Below are 17496 nucleotides of genomic sequence, written 5' to 3'. Positions count from 1 at the left end.
ACATCATTTTCATATAAATAATGCATGTGGTTATACAAATGAGGGCTATTTGCATAATTGTTTGCAGCCCTCCCGGGATTGTGGGAGAACCTACTGTACACTGAGAGGCACCTATTCCCCTGCAGAGACAGACTTATCACTTCATAGTGTATTCCATTGCCTCAGGGTCTTGAATATGCAAATCATCTGTAACAATGGACTGTTTAAGGACAGGTGCAATCTCTGTGCCTGGTACAATATGCAGCACCAGAGTTGCTATGTAACACGTAATGATTTTACTGTTCAGAGTCATGTAATTAATGGCAAAATAAGGAGATCTCATCACAATTACACTAAAGATAGTTTAGTGTGCAAACCATTCTAGTTAGACAAATACAGCCAGGGAACACGTGCACTTTTATTTCCACTAATATGTCAGAATAACCCATTAGCTGATAATGATACCGGTACTCTGACAAGTATGTGTGTGCGTTAGTCATGTATTACACTATACAGCTTATATACACTTTTAGGAAGACTCTTTAAATGCTTTATTCCGAATGGTGGTCAGAGGTGCAGAATTTGTCACAAACCAATTAAACTCAATCTATTTCCCCACAGGAGGTTTGGGAGGTGAAAATGACTTTTACTGAACTCATTTGCATAACGATATTTAACAGTGATTGTGTTAATTATACATTCCCACTTAATGTTTTCCTATTTAAGAAAGACAGATCAAGATATTTAGGTGTTAATTGAACAAAGGAACTAACATAGGGAACTTGTAAACCAGCCAAGGTCCACTTTTCTGCTTTAAGTAACATTCAGTCTCACACAGCATCAGTGTGGTACTTTGGCACGTGTTAAGAATGTCGACCTTAGAATTTCAAGATGGTCATAATATCAGTATGTTGGGCATGGTAACATTGACCATATAGACACTGAGTATGGTGACACTTATGAAATGCCGACAATTGGCTAGGGTTGCCACCTTATCCCTTTAATTCTGAACAAATATTAATTACACAGGTTCTGTTGCTGGCTGACTTCAAGACTCCATTTCACCTGGTTTTAAGCAGCCACAGAACCTGTGTAATTAATATGTGTCCAGAAATAAAGGGATGCAGTGGCAACCCCTATAATTGGCGGTGCATAGATGTGGCTGTTGCGGAGCTAAGGGGGACATTTACTAAGCAGTGATAAGAGCGGAGAAGTGAGACAGTGGAGAAGTTGCCCATGGAAACCAATCAGCACTGAAGTAACATCTATAATTTGCATACTATAAAATGATACAGAGCTGCTAATTGGTTGATGGGGCAAGTTCTCCAATGGCTCACTTCTCCGCTCTTATCACTGCTTAGTAAATGTCCCTCCTAAGTAACCTAACCCTGCAGCTGTGGCTAATTATTCGATACTTGTGGCTTTAGACAGAGTTTTGCAGCATTAGCCACAACCTGCGACTAAAGTTACAACGTCCCTGATCATAACCCTGACCCTAAACTCAATATTGGCATTTTACTCAGTATTTTGCGGATGTTAGCTGTCAACATTTCAACGATGCCAACATCATAACTGCCGACATTGTACTGTCAACATTCTGAAATGTCGACATTGTGACCATTGACATGCTGACTGTATCCCCTTTGTCACAACCCATTGCAGAACAGATTACTGGTGTTGGTAAATAAATGCAAATGATAAAGTAGCTTGCTTAGCAGTACACATGGCAGAGAACTTAAATGCTCTTAATCTAATGTAGACAACCTGCAACTCTGCAGCTCTTATGGAACCTCAAGGAAGTATATGAGTGAGAGAATCATTTCTATATGATGGCCATGGTGTATCTTCCAGAATGGTCTGATCTAGGCACTTTGTGACCAGCAAAATCACTAATTGTCTCTCACATTCCACAGAGGTGCTCAGTAACGTTTGCAATGATTGCCTAGTATAGTATATCATGATGTGCACAACCAAACATTGCGGTTACGCATCACTGAGAAGAAAGCTCTTACTTGCACTTATGGTTCCACAACAATGGAAAGCCACAGTCAGGCGCGGATTGGCCATAGGGCTCACTAGTAAGATTCTTGGTAGACTGACATGTCTTTGAGACCTGTTTTTTGTGTTGCCATGTGGCCCCACACCCCACATGACAGACAGCCCACCACACTCAGAACACTGCATTGTCCTCATTCATTCTGTTATTCCATCTCTGCACTACAGCGACTCTACTATATAGTGATGCTGCCATGGCTACACGCTATGTTATACCTCTTGTGCTGCCCATGTCGGGCCACTTCTACAAAATTTTACAGGGTCACTTTTACTTCACAATCCAATCCTGGTCTCAGACACAACTGCAGCAAAAGATGCAAGGAAGGCCGCAATTGCGTACAATCAGGTACTATGAGGAGGGATCCCGCCACCCTCAACAGACCCCACCCACTCCTCAGACTGCATCCCTATTAGGGCTGCGTCCATAAATTTCCAGGCTGGTTTTCCATCCCATTCCGCCTCTGGCCACAGGTTGTACAAACCAGCTGTCAATTATAAAAGAGACATCATATAGTTGTTCTTTAATCCTTTATATTTAGTCCGTGTTATTTAAAAATGTGCCTTTTCCTTATTTGTACATCGCCTTAAAATACAGAGTAAAGAAATGGACACAACAGGACAATTTTCAGATTCCTTTTCATATCCTTGCTATATTTAGGTGCTTTTTTTCTATGATAAATCTACCAGTACTATCAGGGCCGTTTCTTGGGGCAGGCAAACAGTGCAACCGCACTGGGCGCCCGCCGCGGCACTTATTGTGGCTCCCTGCTTCCCCCTCCTATTTCTCCCCGAGTAACCCGCTCGGGGGGCGGAGTTTCACGGAATGACGCGGTTGCGTCGTTACGTCACTGCGCAACCCCATCACTCCGCGAAACTCCCCCCTTCCGAGCGGAGTACAGAGGGGGATCCAAGTTAGGAAGAGGGAAAGGCCGGCGCGAGGAGCGACTGGTGAGGCGGGCCGAAGAGCGGTAATCGCCTCTGTAAGTATTCTCTCTCTCTCTCTCTCTCTCTCTCTCTCTCAATGTGTAAAATGGGGACACCTGCCGCAATGTGTGAAATGGGGACTTTTGCCTGCCGTAGTGTGGGGATTTAATGTATCAAGGGCATTACTGTGTGGGGCATAATATGGTGCAGGGGGCATTACTGTGTGGGGCTTAATATGGTAGAATTTTTTTTTCCTGTGGTGGTCGTGATCTGTTGGAACAGGGTCAAAAACTGGATTGTGAGGTAGTCTTTTCAGACGAGGCCATGCCCATTTAAATGAGGCCACACCCATTTAGATGAGGCCATGCCCCCCTGCCGGGTGCGCACAAGTTTTTTTTATCTAGGTGGGTGTGGGGGGGAGCACATTTTATGTAATGGGGGGCGCATTTTTAAATCTCGCACTGGGAGCCAAATTGGCTAGAAACAGCCCTGAGTACTATTAAAAACGGTATCAGACCTCGTGTACACTGCCAACGGTGGTGAGGCCAGATAAGTGTCTTCCTAGTCTATAAAGCCACTGGAACAGAGTAGCCTGGTAATACATATTCCAGGCAGAAGTGTTACAGTAATATACCAGAGATAACAGTAGAAGAACTCCCTGTTCCTGGAGAAAAGAGGTGTCAGTGTCAGTACTGCTGAGTACCATCAGGAAAAATAACACTGTGTAAAACCATTGATGAGCTTTTCTGATATTTTTATGCAGATTCTGTTATGCTTATGCAACTTAAACCTACCTTGCTGCATTGCAGAAACAACTGAACTTGCATTTGATGCACTGATTAGCAATGGTTTATTATGTGACACTTACCAGCATTATAGACATAACGCAGGGATTCAATTGCCAGAAAATTATTCACCTGGCCGAATCTGCAGCAGCTGCCACACTTTACGGCATCGGAATCTCGCACAACAGTGTTCGTTACCCCATAGGGTAGCAAGCATTTTGTGCGAATAGGCCAGGCAAAGGGTGCAAGACGGGTTGCCATTGCCACAGCTTTTACACGCCACAGCAACAGCAATTCACAGTTCTGTGTGAGATTGGGCTGCTGTAAAGTGCGACTGCTGCTTCGCTGATTCAGCTGGGCGAACTCATCCTATTTAATTCCCCCCCTATGCTCCTGAGAAAATACATCTAGGTACATTATATATGGCCTAACTGTATGGCCCTATATGGACTATATTCATATTAGTGGCCAAATTGCTCTCACATTGCATATTTTAAATGACTATATAATATCACATGCAACAATATCAGTCTGGTTGGCAGATATGCCTGTAAATTGTGATCGGAAGTGCTGATGAGGATTTCTGGTAGCTGTGGACAAACACGCCGTGATGTAAATATAGATTGTCAGTTAGCATTGTTTCAGCATGGATGGCTTACCACCACCTAAACCTTTAGTTGGAGTGCCTCTTTCTACCTCCCGAAAGTTGGGAGGTATAGCATAGATGAGCGAATATTTACAGCTGCGCATGCGCTAAACTGTCATAGAACCGCCCCCAGGCGCATGTGTTACACAGAGTGAGCCCACAAAGGTGCTATGGTAATCCAGTCAGACAGTATCAGAGAGGTAGCGGAAAAGTGATGGGTGTTCTGGGGCAGTGACTGGCAGTATCTAGTAGCACACGCAAAAATGATCCATTCAGTGTGCGTATTATGGGAGTGAGGCATCCCTAAGTTATTGTTCTGAACAATCATGGTGGCCAATGACATCTGGCAATGTAAACCATGTTCCTCATCCTACAAGTGGTTGGTGCTTCCTTAACTGTTTTGTTGCCCAACAGGAGCAGATATGTGCAGTGCCGGACAAACTTCTCATAGTTCCAGGTATTAGAATTTCATGATGAACAGATAGATGCACTGTGTAATATGTGTGTATTGTAACTGTTTTGTGATAAATATCATTTGTCATATATATTTAAAACTACCAAAAATAAAACACATTTGGGGTGGGGGGGGGGGGGATTCATGTAGTCACCATAACGTATTAAGATTAATGCACCTATCATTCCATAATTCCACTTATCACCAGTGTGCGCGCTCCCGTTTATTGTGCAATTCAATAACAAAATCGTGAAATTGCCATTTGCACGATAATTTTTGCTTGTGTTACAGGTGTTTTATAGGTGAAAATGTAGAAATCTGCCTTTACCACAAAAATAGACAAACTAATGTAGGATAACAGTATAGAAGTCTAGTATTGGCCATAAAAAAGTATTTGGGGCTATTCAAATGTGTCTGATGACTGCTATATGCATTATTCTAAACATGAAAAAAATTATAGAATACATTTTTTTGGGTGCAAAATAAATGCTCTACTTAAATTAGGGGTACATACAAATGGTTGATAGTATATATCTGGGTCATTATAAGAAACTTAAAAAAAGGCAAAAAAAAAACTCCAATAACTCCCTCCTGCAAGCCTAAAAACACATGTCCCACTCATAAAGCACCCCAAAAAAATAGCATGTCATTTTTGTCAATATAAAAATAATTAGAAACTTAGTTCTAAGTGTCCAATAGTCATTAAGGGGGTGTTCCAGTGGTTCTGAACCAAGTGCCGTTATTTTTACCTTAAAATAGGGATTTTCCCCAACTTCTCACATGCTCAGGTGATGGTGAAAAGAAATCCCTGTTAAAACCTATGGAGAATTACTGTGGGTAAAGTTTCACAAATAATTGGTTAGGTCCATTTTTCGCAAACCTCGATAAAAGCCCCTTTTGACCGCAAAAACGGGTTACCGCAGCTAATTGAATTCCCCCTTGGTGTTTAGTGTGTAGATCAGAGGTTCCCAAACTGTGTGCCGTGGCTCCCTGAGGTGCCTCGGGACACTTGCAGGGGTGCCCTGGGTTGGTGGTGCAGGACCATTCAAATTATTCATGGTCAATATAATAGGCAAAACCAGTGCTGGTGGCTGCCAGTCATAAAATATGTGGCCAAACAGAAGCAAATCTTGTCCCTCACCACACAACTGACCGTAAGGATGACATTCTATGTTTCTATGTTTCTATATAAACGCAATCTACTTAATGTAATATTTCTTTCTAAATTTCTTAATAAGAAACTTTTGGTCTAGGGGTGCCGTGAAAAAAATTCTGATATTCTAGGGTGCCGTGTTTCAAAAAAGTTTGGATACCACTGGTGAAGATGTAATTTCACCCATTTTTGCTTATACATTTGTATATGTCATGTTGTGTTAAAATAATGCAATCATTATGCAGTGTATTATGTGGTATTGAATGTACTATAGAATATAGTACAGTAGTTGGTATGACTGGAATTCACCCTAAAGCAAATGAATGAGTGAAACACATATCATCTCACTTACTCATCTTCATTCCCGATCTACTGTTTGGTCTGTACAGTATGTGCAAGCAAGGCAGGTAGGGAGGCCTGCAGACAGCTCACAGGCTACATAATAACATTGAGACATACATCCACGTGCATAAAATGGTATCATTTATCTGGCAGGTGGAATACTCGACAAGTGACATTACTGAGGTGTCAGTGATGGTACCTGGCTGGATTATTGAGTCTTTTCAATTATCATGTTGCTGCATGTCCTGTAGTACAGGGTGTAAACTTTCTATTCATAAACCTGTTATACAAAAGACAATTATGTTTCAAGTGAATAACAGGGACTGTATTTTGGTTTCCCTCCTATGAAAAAGAACAAATGTATTTTAGTGTAGATTTTTCCTTTCTAATTGCCTTTAATACATAAGTTTTGCTATGCATACTAGAAATGTATTTCCCGCGGGCTTACAGTATATACAGTATTATATGTTGTCATTTCATTCACAATAGACATATATCCTTCTGCAGTTCAGGCAAGTCTATTGCTCTATAAGAAATTATTATGATATATGGTAAAATGTACCCATATTTGCTTACTCTTCAGGAATGTCCAGGAGACTACTGAATTTGTCTCTGTTCTAGACTCTTTGGGGTATAGAACAACTTATTGGATCTCTCCCACAGTGAGCGATCCATAGACTTCATAATGTGATGAGTGGAGTGATGCATCATTGTAGCAATACCTCCCACTGCACTTTAGCATGAATTGCAGCATTGGGCCTAATTCAGAGGTTCCCAAACTGTGTGCCGTGGCCACTTGCAGGGGTGCCCTGGGTTGGTGGTCCAGGACCAATTAAAATTATTCATGATTAATATAATAGGCAAAACCAGTGCTGGTGGCTGCAAAACCAGTGCTGGTGGCTGCCAGTCATAAAATATGTGGCCAAACAGAAGCAAATCTTGTCCCTCACCACACAACTGACCCTAAGGATGACATATAAACGCGATCTACTTAATGTAATATTTCTTTCTAAATTTCTCAATAAGAAATTTTTGGCCTAGGGGTGCCGTGAAAAAATGTCTGATATTCTAGGGCGCCGTGATTCAAAAAAGTTTGGAAACCACTGGAGTAACCTGATGATTTACGAACATCCCAGATTATAGGCGATCAGCACATATGGGCAGGATCTGTACTGATTATATGCAGATTTGTTTCTGTGATGATGGTCACAGTGCCACCTTGGCCCTATGGCTAAGGCATGCTTGACATGCTGCATCCATTTGAGGGGTAGGGAAGGGGTGGCAAATGCCAGCATTTCAAAAAACAGGGGCCCGTCGGTCCTGTTTTCTGTGAGTGCCGAAGCCAGTGGCCTCATCCTTGTAATCTGAGAGTTACTCAGGCCTAGCTTTATCAAACCTCGGAGAAGCTAGCACGGTGATAAAGTACCAATCAACCAGCTCCTAACTGCCATGCTACAGGCTGTGCTTAAAAAATAACAGGAGCTGGTTGGTTGGTTGGTACTTTATTACCGTGCCATTTATCACTCTCCAAGGCTTGATAAATCTGGGCCGTAGTTGGCCAATGTTCACGCAGATGATCCGATGCAACAGCGTCCATCTCTGAGTCAGGCCCTTTGTGAGTAGTGGGAGGGCTGTGACTTTGCAAATTGTCCCACCATGGCCATTTGAAAATGTCGGCAAGTATGAATGTACCACTTCTGTGGCCTTGTACGTTATGGTTATTGAATTCCTCAGTAACTTCTAATATCATAACATTATATGCAGTTAGGTGTGCAGCATTCAATATCCAAACAGTTTATTATTGCAGCAGCTGTTATGTTGTAATCACATGACCCACTGCACTGTGTGCAGGGCCGGACTGGCCATTAGTTTTACCGGGGAAAGTCCCGGGGGGGGCGATTGGTGTGTGTGGCCGCTTGTCATATGAGGCCCCTCCCCCCGCACGTCACCAGTGCAATGTGTGTCCTAACTATAGTACCGCGGCCACTGGCCGCTATTAGGAGAAGAGGCCCTCCCCCACCACCACCCAGCTGTCCAGAAGAGAAGGTCTGCGTTCCAAACATCATTTACGTCATCGGCGCGGACCTCGGCGGAAGATATAGTGCGGCCGCGAGGATTCGTCTCGTCGGTGACGGTGAGTATGAGTCTTCTAACCGTCTCTAACCCATTTTCGATCAGGCAGAGGCGAGCCCTTGTGAAATACATGTGCTGCTGCGCGGTCACTTCTGTCACAGTGCGCGGCCAGCCGGCTCCATGCATTGACTCAACACTCTCTGTATATGTAAATGAAACCTCAATTAGGGAGTTATTGTTGAGGTAAATAAACCGATGCCCATCAGCAGGTGATTCAGGGGAGCCCCCAGGGTCTTTGTGCAACTTTGCAATACACAGTCACAGCAATATAGTATCAGTGTCGGCTCCATTGGATTGTGTGTGTATGTATATACAGTATATATATATATATATATATATATATACACACACACACACACACATATATATATATATATACACACATACACACACATTATATATATATATATATATATGTATATATATAAATATATATACACACATATTTTTATATATATGTATGTAAATATATATAGTGTCTGTATATATATATATATCTGTGTGTGTGTGTGTGTATATATATATACATACACGTGTATATATGTGTGTGTGTGTGTATATATATATATATATATATATATGTATGCATGTATATATACATATATGTATGTATGTATGTATGTATATATATTATATGTATGTATATATCTCCTATATCAGGCCTGGCCAACCTGTGGCTCTCCAGATGTTGTGAAACTACACATCCCAGCATGCCGTGCCACAGTTTTAGCATTCCCTAATAGCAAAACTGTGGCAAAGCATGATGGGAATTGTAGTTTTACAACAGCTGGAGAGCCACAGGTTGGCCAGGCCTGTCCTATATATTAGTATAGATCTGTGACTGTGTGTATAATGCTGGGTGGAGTCACAAAGCTGGGCGGAGTCACAGATCTGGCCTAATTACTCCTATTACTTTATTACTGTGCCATTTATCATTCTCCAAGGCTTGATAAATCTGGGCCGTAGTTGGCCAATGTTCCCGCAGATGATCCGATGCATCTTGTTACGCAGCAGCAGGAGGTGTCTATGTGCACAAGATGCCTCCTGCGACATTAGCATATTATTGCACAGCTGCTGCGTACAAAGTCGAAGCAGCTGTGCAACAGCGTCCATCTCTGAGTCAGGCCCTTTGCGAGTAGTGGGCAGGGCTGTGACTTTGCAAATTGTCCCACCATGGCCATTTGAAAATGTTGGCAAGTATGAATGTACCACTTCTGTGGCCTTGTACGTTATGGTTATTGAATTCCTCAGTAACTTCTAATATCATAACATTATATGCAGTTAGGTGTGCAGCATTCAATATCCAAACAGTTTATTATTGCAGCAGCTGTTATGTTGTAATCACATGACCCACTGCACTGTGTGCATTACAAGATGTTCACATACTGCCCAGATCAGCGACATTTGTGAACATTCTACACTCTTTAATAACATTAAACATCAGATGGAATGATCATGTTGCAATGTGCATTGTCAGCTCTTTATATACTGTACAGTTGATTCTGCCAGGATAACAAAATTTCATTTAACACCAGTCATCCCATTGTTGATATCTTGCTGTAACTCTATGTACATGTTGTACTGTCCCCATCTAGTACTGTGCTCTGACAATGCCACATTGCTCATAAAGGGAATTCCAACAGTGATTGGTCACTTAGGGTGCCATAAATATGTGATAACACAATCAGGAAGTGTTACATTCAGTTTTCTGTAACTCATTATTAATGTATTAGCTGGTAGATTGGCACTGCTCAGGATTCTTCTGGTGATAATTCAGCGGTGCACACAATAGCATGAGTTAATAATATTGGCATGTTATATAAGCTTCTCTAGGTACAAATGCACTCTTAGCCCTGGGCAACAAAATAAATTGTCCAATATGACAGCACATGACATATAATAGCTCTTATATGCTTGTGTCTCCTGAAAACCGTTATACTCATGCTACATTTTACATTTGGCCTCTTTCCACTCAGCGCTAAACATGGATGACCCCTTGTTACTTGACTATAAAGTGACTTTATATATGAGGCATCTTTACATTGTGTATTTATTTGTACAGTATATATACAGTACAGTATATATATATATATATATATATATATATATTTATTTATTTTCAAGTACAGTATATATACAGTTCTTTCAGTAATATGTGTTGGTATTGAATTAAGGAGTCTACTCTATTTATCATTTTGCAGCAAAAATACAGTTTTGGTACCATAAGTTATTGTGGTAATAGAAATCCGTTATCAACGCAATTTAACAAGAATAATTTGCTGGGGCAGCTGAGTGATAATCAGCAGCCTGGCGATACTAATTGGTGGCAATAAGAGGAATCTTTATTGCTTTACTGGCCAGTCCTTATCCTTTCCGCATATGTCTTACCCAACTTTGCTGGTCCACACTTTTGCAGTGCGCTGGAAGCCTGGACTTGCGATTCCAGTTGCACTTACAATACTAAACAAAAAGTTAAAAAATAAAAGACCAAAAAAAGTATTAAGAAAATGACAAAAGAAAGTTTAAAATAACTATCAAACAGCCTGGTTGATCTTAAATAGTGAGTTCCTTTAGCTCCATGTAGAAACCCATTTTTGCCAATTTTAGTTTTTATGGCCTATAGTGCTGAGTTAATCCACAGTGGCTGTCATTGAGGGTAGTCATGGAAAACAACTTTATGCTAATGTGAGATTCTGAACAGGAGATGCGAGAATCTGTGTGTGGCAAGCCGGGCTGCCTACTGATTTTACGCAAACCTCCACATAGGGGGAGATCCATCTGCGCATGCTCCGTATGCCATTCACATCCCTGCACAGAGACCTGTCCAACTCAGAATCAGCTATTATTTGTGAGGTTTTCTTTTTAATATACGTCTATTCCAGGTATTCCCAACCACGGTCCTCAAGACACACCAACAGTGCAGGTTTTAGTGATATCCAGGCTGCAGCACAGGTGGTTAAATCAAAATAACTGAGGCACTAATTAAGTCACCTGTGTTCAAGCCTGGATATCACTAAAACCAGGACTGAGGACCAAGGTTGGGAAACACTGGTCTATTCTTAAAAAAAATATACCTCTGAGCTTAAAGTAGCTCACTTTTGGGATTTTGAGCTCAAACTCGTTCTGTGTGTATGGGCTAGCGTTGAGCGCTGATGCGTGCTCCTGCATAATCGCTAGCTGCTGCCGTCCGTCGGACTGTTTGTACAGCCTATTGAAGCACTTTCCACAGTCTCCTACTGTGGAAAGTGTTTCACCACCCCATGATCATCGCTGGCACAGGGAAAATAGCTCAGTGTGTATGCACCAAGCTATTTTACTGCCAGCGATGTTCACGATCATCGCTGTGCATACGCACTGGGCAAAAACACCCAGTGTGTATGCACCTTTAAACTATGGGTTTATAAGCCACCAGTGTTTTCATTCCACAGTCCATTGATATTCTGAGTAAAAACTGAGGAAGAGGAAACTGCTGCTTTACGTGGAATAAAATGAATATAAGGACACACTTTTGTTTGGTTTATAAATCTTAATTTTCTCTCTCATTTATTATCCCAAAACAACAGATGTGTTCTACATTACAACTGTATAAAAACAAGCTGCACAGTGACATTTAATGTGAACATACTTTTAGATCATATTTCTAGGTATTTCCTATTTGGGAAGAGAATGTAAAGTGTGTTCTAGAACGCAGGATCCTGCAAGAGAATATGAAGATTGCACAATCTATGCTATGCACGCCTTGGTCTCTTAACCAAGTTCCATTCATACTTGAGATGTTTAACAGGGAGCCGATGACCAGTTGTGGCATTCCCCTATATGCCTCTAAAAATAGACATCCGATGTAGCAGTGCTCCTTATCAGAGGTTTTAGCCCTTTGGCGCTCAGGAACATGTGACATCCATTATGTACTTCTACAGTAATTCTTGCTTTTCCTATTTGAGACATTGGGCATTAAATATAAAGATAACATTGAAGAAGTCAAAGGTTAAGCATAATTTAGACAAAGAGGTATTTGGCACCTTCATGAGTCATCCTGAAATCCTGGAAAGCACTAATGAAGCACCTCTTAAAATCATGCACACAAACTCCTATTCGGTTAAAAGAAAAAAAGAAAATGCGATAACATGAGTTTTTCTTTCCATGTAGACGTTAATATAAGACATTAGTTGAAATTAAAGTTAGTGTGCTGCTATTTATTTGCGGTTATTTATACAATAGAGAATATTTCACTTATTCACATCAGTCCCTGCACCAGTGGAGCAAGCTATATCCCATACCACATGGCACACAAACACAACAGAGTTACTTTTATTTTATTTTTTGTAAAAAAACAACAAAAAAACAATTAACCTACCTGAATGTTTTTGGAGTGTGTCCTTTGGATGCTCCAGTCACACACCTTGCATCCTACAGATGCTCCAGCTCTACCTGGTGCAGGCAGGCCTGACCCCTCGTCATGGCGCAGGTACTGCACTATGCCACCCCAGCAGTCCTTACTGCCAGTTGTATCTCAGGTGTTTTATTACCAGATTTTCACAAGCTATAATTACACCACTAACAACAAGTGTATACTATTGGGGGCACGACCACATCCATGTGAGGATAGGCATAAGTCTGCACTATTTATATCTTACTAACTATTCTGTTTCAAAATGATTCATTATGGACATGGCTTTATTGCCCAAAAGGCAACCTAGGCCCTTTTCTATATGAGTGGGCCTAGGGATGGGAGCAGTAGCAAATGACACTGCTAACTGCTTCTCATGCCAGTAAGTAAGCCAATACCGCTGGTTGCAGCCGGGAGTCTGACACAGGTGCTACCCGGCTGCAACCCGAGTCAGCCTCTTTTGCCACTGCAGTCACCAACCCAGCATATTGCCGGGTTGGTGACATTGCCGGTGACGCGGCGGGAGTGGTACTTGGAGATCACATGATCTGCAAGTGCCTCCTGTACATCACTGTGAACGGGAAGCTGGGTCGATGTGACCCGGCTCCCGTTTACACTGCACAGTTTGCCGGGCTGAACCCGTGTTCAACCCTGCAAACTACCCGAGTTGGAATACCGGGTCACTCGACCCAGATTATTCCAACTCGACCCTTTTACACCAACCAGCAACACGGGTTATGCCCGTACGTTGCATGTGTGCATTGCGGTGCATACGCATGCACAGAAATGCAGATTTTTAGCCTGATCGCTGCGCTGCAAACAACGGCAGCTAGCGATCAATTCTGAATGACCCCCTATATGCTGGCGGTGTAAAAAAGGTATTAATTGAAAATTTGAAAAGATAAAGTTGTTGATGCTGCAATGTCACATGACTGCACAGGGTATTCTCAGTGTGATTCAATTCTTGGCAACATGCAAAATTGCTCGCATTGAAGAGACTTATGGTGAAACAGCATATCTCAGCCTCTATGGGATGCAAAGCAGCCTAGGAAACGGTCCAAACACCAGCAACTCATAGCCATTGCTAGTCTTTGAACTGCACCCTAGTGCCCATATTTCTAATAATTCTAAGGGCAGTATTCAATTAGCTGCGGTAATTTACAGTGGCCCTATGGATTCGCTGGGTGTTACTCAATTAGCCCTAATACTCAGCATTATTGGGGATTATGCTTCTGGTATGCAAAACATAATCCCTGATAAGCAGCCCTCAGAGCCACGATAACACATGGGTACGGATACTTATCCCAGATCCCATGTGTTATTGCACCAAAATGGGACATTTTTCTCCTGAAAAAAAACAACAGGCTTTAATTGGATACACTGATAATGATCATCGGTCAAAAATCTCTCAGTCCATTTTTTTCAGCGGAAAATGATTAGGGCCAATTGAATACTGGCCTTATTTGTTTGAACCTAAAGGGGTACTCTGCCTAAATTGTGTATTTGATTAAGTAAAGTCTGAAAAGCAGCCTTTAAAAAAACAACCAAAAACTCCCATTCACCACAGTGATACTACTGTGGATGACAGACTATGCAGTACATATGCTGGGATACCCACAAAGTGCTTGACAAAAAACACAACTCACCCATGGAATATGTCCGCATTCTATTTATTTGCAAGTACAGGGAGATGTCAAATGTGCATTTGAGTTGTGTTGGGTTATTACGCAGACACATCTTGCAGCGCTATCAGGCACCATGGTAAAGAGAATCCAAAAAGCTGTGGTAGACATGGGAGGTAAGTAGTGGACACAACTCTAAATGTCACCATTCTGCTTATAAATTCACATGTTCAGGAAACTCCAGGCATATTGTGAGACCCCCCTTCCCCCTTCCACACACACACTTAGGTATACTGGGGTGTCGAATACCGGCTATGCTACAAGAAAATGACCTCCACTCTCAAACACTGAGGACTGCTATCACAAAATAGCTGTAAAAGAAAGGTGTCTGTCCGTCTACCTGTTCTCTTGGAATATCTTTCAGAATATTGGGACACCTCCTGGGAATGTAGTCTGAACTCCCAGATCCTCGCTGCTGTGCCTTCTAAACTGCCACCTTGGGCGCTGGCTGGTATTTACATATATACAGGAACAGCAAGTAGAATGGTGGTCTTCTTACCTCGTTGCGTCAGCAAGGCTTCTATACAAGTAAGTCATTTTGTAATTGTTCTTTTATAGATTATGTATTTTGTTAATAATTTATTTAAAGCACCAAATGTATTTGTTAAAGTTTTAAGAAAAATTTGTAATAACTAGAAGAAAATGTAGGGAGTGTTTATCAAAACATTTATCTGAGTATAAGGTTCCTTTTTTAACTTGCGCTGTTTATGCTCCGTCTTATTACCAACGATTGTGCCCCCATGCTTCTTATTTATCAAGCAACACAGCAGACATTTCATATGTCCATAACTTTTCCAGTGAAATATAAATAATAATCTTCCCTTCAACCATGCTACACTATTGTCGAACTATACAGCCTTTGGTCACATACTAGAGGTATGTTGAACACAGTTCTATAGGTTCTACCTGGTGATGCTGAACCGGCGTATGGGAGGCACTAGATGCGCCCATTTGTGGAGCTAGACATGCCCCCTTGGCAGAGAAAGAGACAACCCCTCTGTGGCTGCACACAGCTTCTATGTGTCACTTAATATCAAGGCTTTCACATGGTGATGAAAACCAATATGATTGCCTTCAACCTGGTACCAAAGCATGAGCGTATCTATTATAGGTGCAGGGTGGGTGTGCGGTACTGAGAGTGCCAGAGACTACGGAGGAAATCAGCTGGTGAGAGAGAGGGCAGGCCTAAACCTTCCCCTTTCTTGATCCACCGCTGTACATAAAAGTAATATCTTGTACAGATGACAACATCTATTTCCAGTAGTTTAGGAACTCATTTCTTATCTGCCCATCCACTAAAGCAAAATTGCTTTTTTAGAAAAGAAGACATATTTCACCCTCTTTTGTTTACTGCTATTACTACTGGTGGAGTTGTAAACTAAGCCAGTTAAACTAATTTAAAATACACATAGTTACCCTTACCACTTAATTAGCATTCAACTGAGATGCACCTGCAATTGGTATGCACGCATGCATACTTTATAAGAACTCATTGGGCCTGATGCTGAGTTAAACTTACCTGGGTTTGTGTAGTGCAAAATCCGCCAGCTTGTACTGTGCTAACAAAACATGCCGCAGCCATGAGATCCACCTGTCAGAGCCTCAGATATGCCTGTCATTAGCCGCATCTTTTGTGGGTCCTGAGTATTAATGCCGGTACATGATGGAGTTTCTGATGGTTACCAGCACTAGGCAGCAGCTTCTGATTGGCTGATTGTACAATCACATTGGAAGCTGATTGGCTCTTTTTTTTTTATTAGTATATATAGATTATAGGATTTTGTGTGCACATTTTAAAAATCATGTTTTGCTCCTCTTTCATAACTACTTGAGACAAAATATTGGGGGTCATTCCGAGTTGATCGCTAGCTGCATTTGTTCGCAGCGCAGCGATCAGGTTAAAAAATGGCAGTTCTGCGCATGCGTATGCACAATGACCGATGTAGTTTTGCACAGGGTCTAGCGATGCATTTCAGTCGCACTGGTGGCCGCAAAGTGATTGACATGAAGTGGGCGTTTCTGGGTGGCAACAGGGAGTGTGCGGAAAAACGCAGGCATGCCAGGAAAAACACAGGCATGGATGGGCGAATGCTGGGCGGGTTTGTGACATCAAAACAGGAACTGAATAGTCTGAAGTGATCGCAAGCGCTGAGTAGGTTTTGAGCTACTCTGAAACTACACAAAAATTTTTGTAGCCGCTCTGCGATACAACCGTTCGCACTTCTGCTAAGCTAAAATACACTCCCAGTGGGCGGCGGCATAGCATTTGCACGGCTGCTAAAAACTGCTAGCGAGCGATCAACTCGGAATGACCCCCATTATTATGCTGTCCTATATAAAACCTTTTGACTATTTTACAAATAGCAATAGTGCTTATACTCATGACCTGGTTGACTGTAAGCATATCTGGGAGACGCAGGTGTAGCTATAATGGGTGTAAGGACCTGTACCCATATAATTATACTTCTGGAGCCCCATGGCGGACGGCAGTGCAGACATAAATTACTAGGAAAATGGCCAATACAGACATTTTCCCCGTGATTTGCGCATGCGCAATAGAGATACGGGCACCATACGTAGTTGACTTGCTGGCAGAGCATGCACATGGGCCCTCTCCTCTCTTAAAATGCCCCTGCTGTTAGTATCTATGGCTCATGTAAACCTGGTGCTGTTTTTACTGGTGATTTGTTTGAGTATAAATTACATCCAACCTATAATCAGACACATGAGGCGAGATGTAATAGTGTCTGAGATTGCTGGAGGTGCGGGATGCCGGCTGATCTCGGACGTTTTTTTAAAGCGGCAATCATTTACAAGACAAAACCATCCCTTGTAAATGATAGCCGCTTTAAAATAACGTACAAGATCGGCCAGCATCCCACTTCTCCGGCAATCTCGGATGTTATTACATGTCGCCTATTGCTTCTGTTTTTGATAGGATATACAAAAATTACCA

This window comes from Pseudophryne corroboree, chromosome 1 (genome assembly GCF_028390025.1).
Source record: "Pseudophryne corroboree isolate aPseCor3 chromosome 1, aPseCor3.hap2, whole genome shotgun sequence".
NCBI lineage: Eukaryota > Metazoa > Chordata > Amphibia > Anura > Myobatrachidae > Pseudophryne > Pseudophryne corroboree.
This window is presented reverse-complemented; position numbering follows the sequence as displayed.